Source organism: Trematomus bernacchii, unplaced genomic scaffold (assembly GCF_902827165.1).
Source record: "Trematomus bernacchii unplaced genomic scaffold, fTreBer1.1, whole genome shotgun sequence".
Lineage (NCBI taxonomy): Eukaryota > Metazoa > Chordata > Actinopteri > Perciformes > Nototheniidae > Trematomus > Trematomus bernacchii.
Window position 1 is genome coordinate 1,389,853 of NW_022987801.1, and position 13,777 is coordinate 1,403,629.

Below are 13,777 nucleotides of genomic sequence, written 5' to 3' on the forward strand. Positions count from 1 at the left end.
TTTGGGAAGTTTGTCCAGATTGTATGCCAGCATTGGTTCTTGTTCTTGCATGTAAATACATACCTGAAGCCCAAGATATCAGTTTAATTACAATAAATAATTGTTTTTCTACTTAGAAATAACTATAAAATGTTTTTTATTGGAGTTGTGGACATTTGTTTGATACGCTTCGACTTTAGCCAAAGTTTAAACACATTTTAACTTGAGCTTGGCACTTACAATTTAACAGCTTACTTAAACGTGACTAAACAGCTATGATAAAAAAAGGTCTATGTGATGTCTGGAATACTTAGACAAAGTGATGTTGTAAAATGATATGACACATATAAGAATTTGAGTTTGTGTAAAAATACTTCTCTTTCTCTTCTGCAGCCCACTCAGCCTTTGATAGTATTTCTTCCTCCACTTAAACCAGTGACCTTGCATCACTCGGTTTCTTTAGCTGAAATAAATAATGAGCCCTTTCAGAGGAAGCAAGAGAGGGAAAAATAAACATGACACATGTAATCCCAGCTGAATCTGAACTGCCCGGTACACAGAGCATGAGAAGCAGAACATCAGCTCTGGTTATGTAAGTTATAGTTTCCCCAAATGACACACACAGACTTTCATTTGTATTGCCATTTGGATGACAACTCTTTTCTAAATGCTACAACTAATTATGGCATTCTACATTTTCCAGCTATGTTCAGTGCAAGAGAATCCAGTTTTTGCAGAGGTTGGATTCGGAATAAATTATCTGCATTATAGTCGGCGGTTAATAATCCCTCCGGGGACCGAAATTAACCGCCTTACATAACGATCCTTCAGCCTGCACCTCTGCCATGCAGTGGTGAGCCAGATATGTGTTCCATTAGAGCACACTGTTTAAACTCGATGAGTACAAATTAAAACTAAAAGTACACATACCAACACACTTCACTGGATACAAAAATGAATGATACTCTCAAAGTTTTCCCAAGAAGATCATGGCTCTTTCTTTCACCTTCCTCCAATTAAGGTGATATGATTCGTTTTCCATTTGAAGCAGACTACAGTATGCACAGAGAGAATTTTAGACATGCATTACAGCAACAGTTCAAATCAATGACTTTGGTACAACACGTATAGGTATGTTATGGGAGCAACTATGAGTGACTAAAAAACAGAAACGTTTGTCAAAGCCTCCATGAACACAAACAAATGAGGTAATATAATTAAAAATACATTTTTGTCACACTTAGAAAAGCGTATAATTGGCAGTAGTGCTCACAACACGATGTTTGAGTCTTGCATTAGTTCCAAAATCTGCCTACAAGCACATTCAAATCTCACTAATTAACACGTTTTAAGTTGTTTGTTTAATGCGTACAAAAACCCAAATATAAAGACATTTTCTCATTTTACATGGGCGAGTATCTTCCCAAATGGTCCTCACCAAGATACCACATGGTGGGCTTACCATTTACAAAAAAGCAAAAAAGCATATTTCAAACTATTCCTTTAAACAATATTGCATTTATATAGAATATAAGCATAGTATATTTTATAATATGGACTCTTGGGAGACTAGCATTTTTATCTAAAAGAGATCCAAATAAACAGAGAATGTGTTCAAGTCTCTTCAAATGTCTGTCTTCAGTTCCATCATGAGCTTCAGCCACATTTCTCAAAACCACAACGAGCTGTGCTATCATCGCCGGACAGCTGAGATTCAGTGGATAAGATATAATACGAGCCTTCCTCCTTTGCATGATCTGAACTCTGTGTGACCCGAAACAACCTCAGACATTAAATCAGTCCTGAGCCAAGGCTACTGGCTGAGATATTACTGTGACCTGTACTTTACCAAACAACGTGTCGGCCTCTGAGGTCTTGGCAGGGTCATATTAGATGTAAAGTTTCTCCTTTCTCTATTATATCAACTAGTTCTGAAAATTAGGGGGGGGGGGTCTGTGGGGATATTTGGCACACCTTGAGTCCCTCAGCGCTGGGACAAATAACTCCAAGTGTAAACATGTCCTTGAGTGGTACGGAGGATTTTGTATTGTGTGGCTGCCAATGAAAATGTTAGCAAGAGGAATAAATGATGGCCCCGTACGGTCATTCCATCCAAAAACAAAAACACACAATGAATCTAACGCGTACACAGAACAGTCAGAGTGGAAGTGTTTGTTTTCTGATGAAATACTGGCTGCTGAGCTCAAAAGACAAGCCAAGTGGAGCAGGATGTGACATAACAGAGCATTTTAAAATGGCACTGCATACAATATCATATTAGTACAAAAACAGACGATCAAGTCGCACCTGACCTGAGTCATCTAACATTATCAGTTTCAGAAGGTGCCGCCCACCCTTTCATTATACTCAAGTTCCCCCGCTGGGTCAAGCAAATATCCGCCACAGTGAGGTGTAATTCACTTCAGTGCTACTAAAGGGATGAGATTTGAACTCAATCATAATTGAACCTTTGAGACGGAGCCATGGGAGGTGTATGTAATCAAAAGAGTATTTGTCAGATCTTTAATTTGAGCACAGATCCAGCAGTGGGTGTATTGGATGAATCCCAAGTCGCCTTTATCTCGTCATTTTCAGCTTTTAGCGGTCCAATCAAATTTCAGCTGGCTGTATGCCTCCTGAGTTTTAAACTTTCCTATCCTCCATGTCAGCACTTCTTCAGAATTCGTGTTGCCTTTGTCCTCGTTCCTCTGTTGTTGTTTTGCAAAAAGCTCTTTGTGAATAAAGCTGCTGTCAGACTGGATGATGTGCTGCAGCTCCAGTTGGTCACTGATGGTCCTCGTCTTGTTAACCAGGCTCCTTTTAAACACATAGTTAGCCTCATGACCACATATGTACACACGTCCTCCCGTCTTTAACCCTCCACAGACGACCTCCTGCTGGCAGATGTCCAACAGGGTTAACACCGATTGAAGGAGAAGAAAATAAGTGGGAAACAGCCTTGAAGCTAAGGGTCCAAAACCAGTCTGGCTTTCTTTCTGGTTTCAAACTACGGCCCTTGCTTAATGTGTTTTTTAGCACTTCTTAACACGTGGCTTGTGTGGTCATTTATTATGTTATGATTCCTATGATGTTTTAATGTTTTGTCAAGCACTTTGTGACTTTGTCTGTGAAAAGCGCTTTATAAATACATTTTACTTACTTACTTACTTACTTACTTACTTACTGCATATAAAGGCACGGACACACCAGGCCGATTATCGGCGTCGGTGGGCGTCAGGCCGACGATGAGCGTCGACACGCCCTACTCAGATTGGTGTGTCCCGCACCGTCGGGTCTTTTCAGCCGTGCCGACGCCTTTTCGGCCGAAAACCAGTTGGCAGTCGGCCAAAGGCAGTCGGCAAAAGAAATCACTCTGATTGGCTGTTCAGCTAGCGAATCAGTGCATGAGAAGCGAAACGGAAGTGAGGGACCCAAACAAACTATTAAGAAGGCAAATCTGAGATTTCATTTAACTCCAGCTCTCGACACAGGTTCAGGAAAGCCCCATGAGCTTCTCGCTGTAGAGTGAAAATGGAACGCACACGCTATTTGTTGTTTGTTTATATCACGCAGTCTGTTCTTCTTCTCTCGGTGTATCACGCAGTCTGTCTTCCGGTTGTTGCCTCTTTTGAATGACGAATACACACTACCGTCGCCTGCTGGTAAGGAGAGTTATTGCCACTCACGCATGCGCAGTTCGTACGTGCTTCTTGGCCGTCGGCTGAAGTCTTTGCGGTGTGTTCCAGTGCGACACATGGCCAAGACGCAGAGACGCGAGGCGACGCAACAGTGGGGGTCCGTCTGTGTCAGTTCTTTGTTGTCAGATTGGTGTGTCCGGGCCTTAACAGCAATGCTCTGCAGAAAGGACGGAAGTAAAATTTGGGTTGTTTTTTTTCCGTAAAAGTTAACAAACTAAATCATATTTTTGACATTGATATTAACACACTTTATCTCAATAGGTTTTCTGCAATATATACAACTTTCTGGGTAAATCCTCTCTTTAAGTTACCTTGAACTTGACCAAAAAAATGCTTAAAAAACGTTTTAAAGCAGCCTTATTCACTTAGAATGATCTACAAAACATGCCCGAACATTTTGAATGGTTCTGGAATTCCCACACCTTTTCTCTCATATCCATCCAACAGAGTCCTTTAATACAGACACAAACATTTGCTTTCCAGGCGCTGCGCTGACACACGCATCAAGAGTGATTAACTACATCCACATTCAATCAAAGCCACAGCCGTCCTCACACACACTCTGATTATGTTGCTGAGATTAAGCTCTTAGTCAATGAGTGTAATTGCAGTAACATGCTGCAGTAGCTGTCAGGCGATTTGCACCTTTTAGCCAAAACAGAAGGATTACAAATGAAGAGAAATTAAAGCTGTGTTAAAACTCCAATGAAAAAGCTGACAAATTAAAAAAATAAGTAAAATGTTGTGTTTTAATGGCTAAATCAGAACTTGTACTGTATATCCAGATCGAATCCTTATAATAACGGAAGTGTCAATTTACTGAAAAGTCTATTAATCTAGTAATTGATCTGAAAATATAAACAGATAGAAGATAATCAGTGTGTTCAAGGACACAATCTTTCGATGGACCCGTCGTTCCGCTTCTGACCTGATATTATAAGAAGGGGACACTGTGGCCTCTCACTATATTAAAAACCTATAGTATTAAACACTCCTGGTCTTCAAGTATTTTCGCTTCATCTGATGCAAAATTAAAAACATGGGGCATTGTAAAGCACACATGGATTTATTAATTCAAATGTAAATAAATATTAAGAAATGCAATACATTAATAAAACTGTATCCTTATGTGAATCGGAGAATTTGTAGTGAACTTTATTTTCTCTTACAGAAATATACGCAAATACGTCAGGACATTTTATACAGTAGGTGTAATGTGCACATTTGGTCTAATGTATAGAGTTAATGAGGCCTTGCAAGTGCCTTATTGTATTTGATTATCTGGATTGCAAAATATTCATTTGAGAAATTGAGGCAACTCTTTGTTTTATTTCATCTGCACTCAGAAATATGAGTTGTGAAACTCTTACAATCTGCTGTAAAAACCACATGAAGATTGGTTGAGATTATACTGTATGCTGACGACACGTGATTATCTTTGTGTGATCCTAAATACCTTATTCAAATTGTCAACACGACAACAAAAGTCCATCTTATTAACTTTTTGATTCTATAAACTAAAACATAATGATATGGTTTTAAGACTGGAAACACTCGGGTTTTTATTTAACACACTGGCTAACAATGTACTCAAACATCATCTCAATTATTTACAGCACGTATTCAAATGTTGTCCAATTAGGTTGAGAGTGATACTGAAAACTGCAATGGTTTCTTACTCATTCATTTGCATTTGAGTTGAAAATAGGAACATACTCTTTGTAAGAAAAACAAATCAACTCAGCCGTGTGGAGCGAAGGAAATTCAGATCAATTTCATCAGACAATGAAATTGTAAAGATTTTGTGACTTTATATAATATATATATTTTTGCTTCTTTGTCCGTACCTCGACAATGTAAACCCTTTTTGGTGACAAAACGCTTTTGTCCACATTGTTCTCATGTTAATACCTCCTCGATTCAGCCTCAGCATAAATCCTTCTCACACTGCCGAGACACACACTCCTATACACACACTTCAACACATCCCTTCCTATGAAGTCTTGATGAAGGACAAGTGGATTTGTATGAAGCTAACAATCAAAAGAACATCACAAATAGCTCCTCTGTAGTGAGCCGATCCTCAGCACCATGCAAAGAGGCTTTGGGAGATAAAAATGAGAAAGTTAGTGCGTCTCCTTGGAGATGACAGTCAGCGGCTGTCTGTATAACAGCAGGAAAGTACCCATGGGTTGTTGTGTGCCTGTGATTTAAGACAGCTGCAGGAAAGAGGGGTTGCATTTTTATGCCGTTGCGGTGGGAAAAGGGGGCGTGTCCCTGCGCGTGATTGGCCCAGTGGGTCGTTTTCAATGTAAGTGACATCACAACTTCATACCTGACCTACTTAACGTGGCCGTGACGTCAACACTGTTTCTTCTTCCCTCTGTCTTCCTTCTCCCACAACCCCTTTCAGCTCTTTCTAATCCCTCTTTTTTTACATCATACACAGGCACAGGAATAGAGTTGAATAAGAGAGGCAGGGAAGAGAGCAAAAAGGGAGAATCATCAATGGTTGCCAATAACCCAATTTCTACCCATTAACTAGTTATTGATGAATATTAATGTGTTGGAAGACACCATGACAAAATGGGAGGACATGCTTCGACCATATGGACAGAAAGGCCATGTGGGAGCAAGAAAAAGAGATTTAGTGATGATTAGTGATGGAGTTTTTAAGAGTTGTTCACACATTATTGGTAATAACTGTGTGGAAACACAATTCTGGGATCAAGGGCAACTCAAATTCAAACCAAAGTAACTAATATAATCTGGTGCATTGATTACACAAGTCTTATATAATGAGTATCAACTAAATTCTCAAGATATGACGATTGTGTGTAATCTAGTATGATCTTTCTTAGGAGATTTCTTTAGGCTGAAACCCCAAAATGATCGGCGATAAGACAGAGATACACAATATTGGCCCCAGTTAGGATAGATTTGGCAGCTTGTGGGTAAAGACTTTCAGTTAAAGCTGGACTACACGTTTGTTTTTGTTTTGGGCTATGTCTTCGATGTGAAAAAGTCGGTCGCTTCATTATAATTTTAACATGCCTGAAACATGAGACATTTCGCATTAGTTTTGACCAATCCAAACAATGACATTCTCCATGCAAGTCTAAAAAAATAAGAAATCTTCTGATTATGCTTCCAGTTATATTTGCTTACTCTATTTAATCAGGCAATAAAGATCCTTTTTCCTAAAGAGGCCAATAAACTAAGAACGATTACAGTGAGACAACCGCAAAACCGGCATGAAGGAACTAATTAAAACAAGTACAAGTCATAAAAGAGAAGCGTTTAGGGTAAATGTATTTGCAGTTTCATTTCAATGTATCCAAATCTATTTATCTGGTTGAAGATGTGCTGTATATAGTAAGGGATATCCGAATTATTGATTCAGAAGACTGCAACACTTCAATAAAAGCTTTTTAGGTGATGATGTAGCCCAATAATATCAACATTCAGTCTATTTCCAAACAATATTCCTTTATGCCGGTATTTGACTTCAGTATTTGCACTTATCCTTCAGTATTTTAGATTTTTCTTTTCCCCATACACTCCTCTCAGACCCCAGCAGCATTATCAGTGTTGGTATAAGCGTATTCAAATAGAAAACAGATGTACTGGCAGATTCTAGTGTCTCTGAACTAACGCAGATTATCTGTGAGGAACAAAGACGCTGAGGGCTGATCTCGGATATAATCTGAGGATACTTTCAGATCAGACAACAATCACTCCGGAGAGAGGGGAGGACGCAAGGATGGAGGGGAGGTGATCGTGTTTACCGGATAAGGAGAGAGGGAAGTAGATAAAGCAGGGGTGTCCAAACTACAGCCCGGGGGCCAAATGCGGCCCGCGGACCATTTTGAATCGGCCCTCAGCAAATTCAAAAAGTATAATGAAATATGGCCCAAAAAAACACATTTACATAACAACCTTGAAATATACCCTTCATATTTCCTCTTATTATATGCAATCTGAAGCTTCTGTTTTAAGAAATGAGCTGCCGACACAATAAATGAAACCCTACGGAGAGCTGTGTGTTTTTTTCATCAATATCAGCCATCATTTACCTACATTTGATTGATTTTTCTAACTTATGAGGCGATATACCTCTAGTGAGCGGCCCAGACCTTCGTATGTTTTTCTGTATGTGGGCCTCGGTGAAAAAAGTCTGGACACCCCTGATATAGAGGAACCGAATGAGTAAGAGAGAAAAAGAGAGGGACATAATCCAACTTTCCTCCTTTTTATGAGCCAAAAAGAGGAAAGGAGGCAGAAGAGCCTGAAGCAACGAGCCCTCCTCTCATCCTCCTCTCCCCTCTTTGTGCTCAGCAGAAACTCTCTTTCTCTCTCATTTGTATTCACACCAGCTATGGGGCCAGACACAGGGCAACCACTGCGCTATGTTCAACGCACGCACGCACGCACGCACGCACGCACGCACACACACACACACACACACACTGTTACAGTCAGGCTCCTCTGTGTCAGAATAAATTGAGTGCAGCAACAACAGGCTGAACTTTGAGTCATGCTCGTGTTAAATGGTTCGACAGGAGGGGGTGTTTGTGTCCCACTGCTGTCACATTCACTGCAGATAAAAGAACAATATTTATCTAAATGAGCAACAGAGACTGAAAGCTGACACTTTTGCTGCAAATTGTGTTGTCAATTCGCTTAAACGTAACCAATATCAAGTAAGATATTACAGCCGATTAAATGTTATACCATTTAAGGCCTCAATGTCAAAACTGATAAGAACCAGCTCTCAAATTTGGGGACTGTTCAGTAGGGCTAAAATAGTCAAAATTGTACAGATATATTAAGATAAAATTAGCAGGAAGTGTTATATTTAAAAAGGCAACATATGTGTCAAAATACCTGAATGCAGATATTGCCAGATCTACACATTGTCTTTATGCAGACGACAAAAAAATCATCTCATCTCAAGAGAAAAAAGTGTTTCAAATTGCAATATAAGCCAGGATATTAGCCCCACTGTTCAGAAATGATCGTGTTTTTTTTGTACATTTGATAGATAAGGCTCATAATACAGAGATAAATCATTAATACAACAATAAAAAGATTACTATAGTAAGGGTTACTGCATCTATATCCTTTTTTCCTAGAGTCACAACATGCAAACTGCTTCATCGTTATCAATAATATTCAATTTTGAGGGAAATTCCAAGAATCTGAGCACTTCAAACCAAAACCAAGTTATTATAAAGACTGATAGTTTTACCCTCCATGACTTTGAGTCAGTGCATCAGTAATTAGAGTTAATGGGCAGGGAATTAGGGGCAAATAGACAATAAAACAGGCAGTAATTGACTTGTCATTATTGCTTCTTTAACACACCTGCAGGTACAAACACACTCCAAGGACACAGCCAACTTCGCATGTGCAACTCATATATAGGCTCCTATTTTAAGGGTCTTTTTCACAATGTTGTTGTTTCACAGCCCTCCTGTCTCTTGTATTTCCAGCGACACTTTGAATCCCCCTCTCTGCTCCTCACCTCTCCTCACCCTCTGCTCCTCACTTTCATCTCCCTCCTCTTCTCTTTCACACCCTTCACATCCCTCCCTCTGTTCTTCCTCTCACTTCGTCCGTGACATCTTTTATCTCCCCATCCTCCTTCACCTCAAACTCAACCATTCCCATCTGTTCTTTTTTATTTCTACATCTGCCGTTTGGAGGATTTTTCCTTTATTAGCGTAATATGACACAAAAAGCATCCAGCTTCTCAGTGTATTATTACACTATAGGGCTTGGGTGGACACATTTAAAGGTGGGGTAGGTAATTCACTTCAGAAACACTGTTTGTTATATTCCATGGAATGCTCTTAACATCCCGATAGCAATGAATATATTAAATGCTTTGACAATAAATACATAAAAAAATGTCATCTGTGGAAGCCGTGGTGCTGCAAAAAGCACGACCAATCATCTGAGCCAGCCCGGCTAAAATAACTGGATGGCATACGTGCCTGTCAGCCTTCCATCTGTGCACAAACTTATCTCGTGCCCTCATTGGTCATGTGCGCGTCCGTGTGTGTTGGAGGAGGGGCTCTGTAAGGAAGTCTGAAGGAAGCGGCAGATTTTTTCCGGTTGTGTATTTTCAAATTCTAGCGCACTCGAGCTGGTTTCTCCCTTCTTACCTACCCTACCTTTAATGTCTAACACAAAAGTAATGATGTCACAATAACAATTCATATGATGCTAAATTAGCTTTTGTTTCAAAATAAATAACACATTTACTTTTAGTGGAAGAGGGCATGCTTTGTAGCCATTTTACCAATCTTTTTCAAATATGACTTAATTTAAGCATTTAGTTTTATTTTGGAAATGCAACATTTAAAATGTTCTTATAAACATATAATTATATGTGAACTAGACACAGAATAAAACAGTTTTAAGATGGCTCCTCTACAGTACGTGCCGTTATCACCAAATAACCCAATCAATACTTACTGGATTAGCATGTGTATATGGAGCTAGCAGCTAGTTAGCTCAGCTTTGCACAAAGGCAAAAATTAATGTTTAAAAAGCTTTGATACTAGTCCTATTTTTATTTTATTTAGTTTTGCTACGTATTCTTCTCTCTGTGTCTTTGTATTCACAACATGTTCCAAAGCAAATTCCTCCTATGTGTAACTTGGTAATAAAACCGATTCTGATCCGGCTTGATGTCTCAAGCTTTAGGTGATATTATTGTAAAATTACAAACTGCTCTCATGGTTTACGTGACTCACATGACGAGACCATCAGTAATGGTATAAGTCACATAAGTGTAACGAATAGCATCCTGATGGCTCGGTTACATTTGGCTGTGCCAGCTGAGCGGGCATGCACACAGACGGCTCAGCTGGAAAACCCTATTGGCATGCAGCCATGATTAATGTCATTACACACATTTCCTGCCATGATATGACAACATGACAACCATGAGTCTATTTCAGATTGGCACCTGCTGTTTTGTTGCAGATTGATTTTAAACTCTACTGGTGTTATTACTCCTTATAGAACAAAGAATATGACATCAGGTGGTGTAAATGTTTTGGTTTTTACTCCTCCATGAGTTAGCTTTACATCACATGATGTTGGCTAAAGAGCAGATAAGCTATTAAGGACACATAGATGGGTGACTTACAAATAATCAATGCAAAGAAAGCCATCAGTGGATACAGCAAATAGAAACGAACCTGTGTCTGATTGCTTTTCAGGATTCTTCTTAAAAATAACGTTGTCAGGCTGCTATGCTGAAAGAGTCAATTTAATCAACGAACAATCACTGTTCCATGAACCAGAGACCAAAAGGTCAAAAACAGGTCTGTTCTAGCTTTGTGAAACTGCTTTTTACTAAAATGTAATTGTTTGTGTGTAAAAGTTTTCTTTAGCTTAAAGTGGACCTATCATGCCATATTTGAATAATATAGTGTAGGACCATACCTATATAAGGCATATTTATACTTTTTTTTTTTCAAAATACCAAACAGATCATGCATTTTAGCCATGCCTCATTTTGCTCAATTTGAAATTTTTTAGATCTGTTTTAGCAAGGGCAGATTCAGTGAGAACAGCACCACCTACAGGCCTGACATATGTACTACAGCGTCTCCAGCGCTTTCGAACGGCAATGGCCGTGGCTGTCTCCTCCTGATTGGTGGAGTTGGCCCAATAGCCGTAGCGCCACCGTCCTGACGTCAGGACAGTGTTCAAATCTGGATCAGTTTTTATCAGATCCGTTGCAGCCCCTTTTTTAGAGATTTGGGTATGGAGGAAAATAGAGAGGGTTGTGTTTTCTGACACTTGGTGAGTTCCCTGGAACACCGGGGACACATATTCATGTATAAAAGACGTACAAAAGTGCATTTTGCATGATAGGTCCCCTTTAAGTAGAAGAAGGAGAGGCTTTGGCGTAGTGGGTAAATGGGCAATAGGAGGAACAGTGGTTTGATCCACAGTCCATATATCCAACATGTTTAAGTGTGCTTTGGGAGGATACCCGAAATAGTTTGGTTAGGCATTTCTACTGAATTGAAGCGATTGTTGCTTTGGATAAAAGCGTCAACTAAATGAGCAGGAAATGGCCCATTTCAGTGTGCAAATGTCCATAAGTTTCAAACATGTGTTAGGATATGAATATGATTCAAAAGCTAGAGAGTGTTTGTAATTCTCTTCGAACAGACAACAGGGCATATGCGTGAAATCATGTGACAAAACCAGAAAGCGAGAGACGCGTGTTTGTGTATGAGCCTTATTGATTTCGCTGGATTGGCCAATGTTCCCCATATAACAGTGTTGACAACAAACATAGAATATATTATAGGAGGGGGTGTTGCGGAACGTCAGTAATCAATACAATCTGTTCATTTGATCATCTAAAATGTAGGCCTTATCTTATAGTTTCTCGATCAACTGTGATGCCAGTCAAACAAATCAAAACAAACCTTGAATACCCTAACAACTACAACTATTTAAAGTGACAAGCAATCATTTATATCCAATTTAACAACCGCCACCAGTGCTTAGACAGTGTTTAAACAAAAGCCACTGCTCTGCAAGTCCTCACTTTAATTGTTGCACAGCATTTCCACAACCTTATTCCCCCCCACGGCAAACCATAATATATTTTCCGCTCGTCCTGCGATCTCTCCATCTGTCAGCTACTCCTTCCATCTGTCTCAAGTCTGCTGTGGCTTGTTCATCCACCCATCTACTATCCCTTATTCAATCATTAAGGAGGAGTAGGCTCAGAGGGAAACCAGGCTGGATTTCCTCAAGTCAGCAATGGAGAAAGTGAAGGACAATAAGTCAAAATAGAAACAGAGAAGATGGTTTGTGAAGAACTACAGAAGAAGTCTCTTTCCTTCATACACATAGTATATATTAACAATACAAAAAGTATATAATAGCTATGATTTTCCTGAGTTCTTTAGAGACAATGACAAGTTCATGATGAAAACAGTTCATCAAGTTGGAGGGAATATATATATGCAGCCAATAACTGTTTTTTAATGGTGTGTAAATGTCAGACTATCCAACCCCTCTGCTGCCTGTTGTTCCTCATTAATCACGACTCACCCTGAAGATGGAGGATTATTGATTTGTTTTCCATCTTTCCCATTTATTCCAGCCAGCTCTCTGTTCCTTCCTCATTAACCAGGCCTCAGCACACTGCAGGCAGTATATCAATAGGGAGGATGTGTATTGATTGAGGTTTGGTCATTGGTAATAACATTGTTGGCAAAAAACTTTTTATCTTGTTTAATTGGATTTCTTTTATATGTTTCTTTCTATGTTTAGCTAGAAGACTGAATTGAAATGTGTACCAGTCTCTATAAGAGTTTATGTTAAAACCTGTTACAGTAGGTTAAAATCTTAAAAGCTCACTTTAAGTATTTTTGAAAAGACGTGTGTATGTTGCAATACAGGCTGTTCATTAAATGTATTCTAATGCAACTATTGAAAAAAATGCTCTTTAACACGGTCTAAATATCCAATGTGGCTATAAATACACCCGGGTGCAAATAGCATTGTTTACTATAGTCACCCGGGTGCAAATAGCATTGTTTACTATAGTCACCCGGGTGCAAATAGCATTGTTTAATATAGTCACCTGGGTGCAAATAGCATTGTTTACTATAGTCACCCGGGTGCAAATAGCATTGTTTACTATAGTCACCCGGGTGCAAATAGCATTGTTTAATATAGTCACCTGGGTGCAAATAGCATTGTTTATTATAGTCGACCGGGTGCACAGCATTGTTTACTTTAGTCACCCGGGTGCAAATAGCATTGTTTAATATAGTCACCCGGGTGCAAATAGCATTGTTTACTATAGTCACCCGGGTACAAATAGCATTGTTTACTTTAGTCATCCGGGTGCAAATAGCATTGTTTAATATAATCGACCGGGTGCAAATAGCATTGTTTATTATAATCACCCGAGTACAAATAGCCTTGTTTACTGTAGTCACCCGGGTGCAAATAGCATTGTTTACTATAGTCACCCGGGTGCAAATAGCATTGTTTAATATAGTCACCCGGGTGCAAATAGCATTGTTTAATATAATCGACCGGGTGCA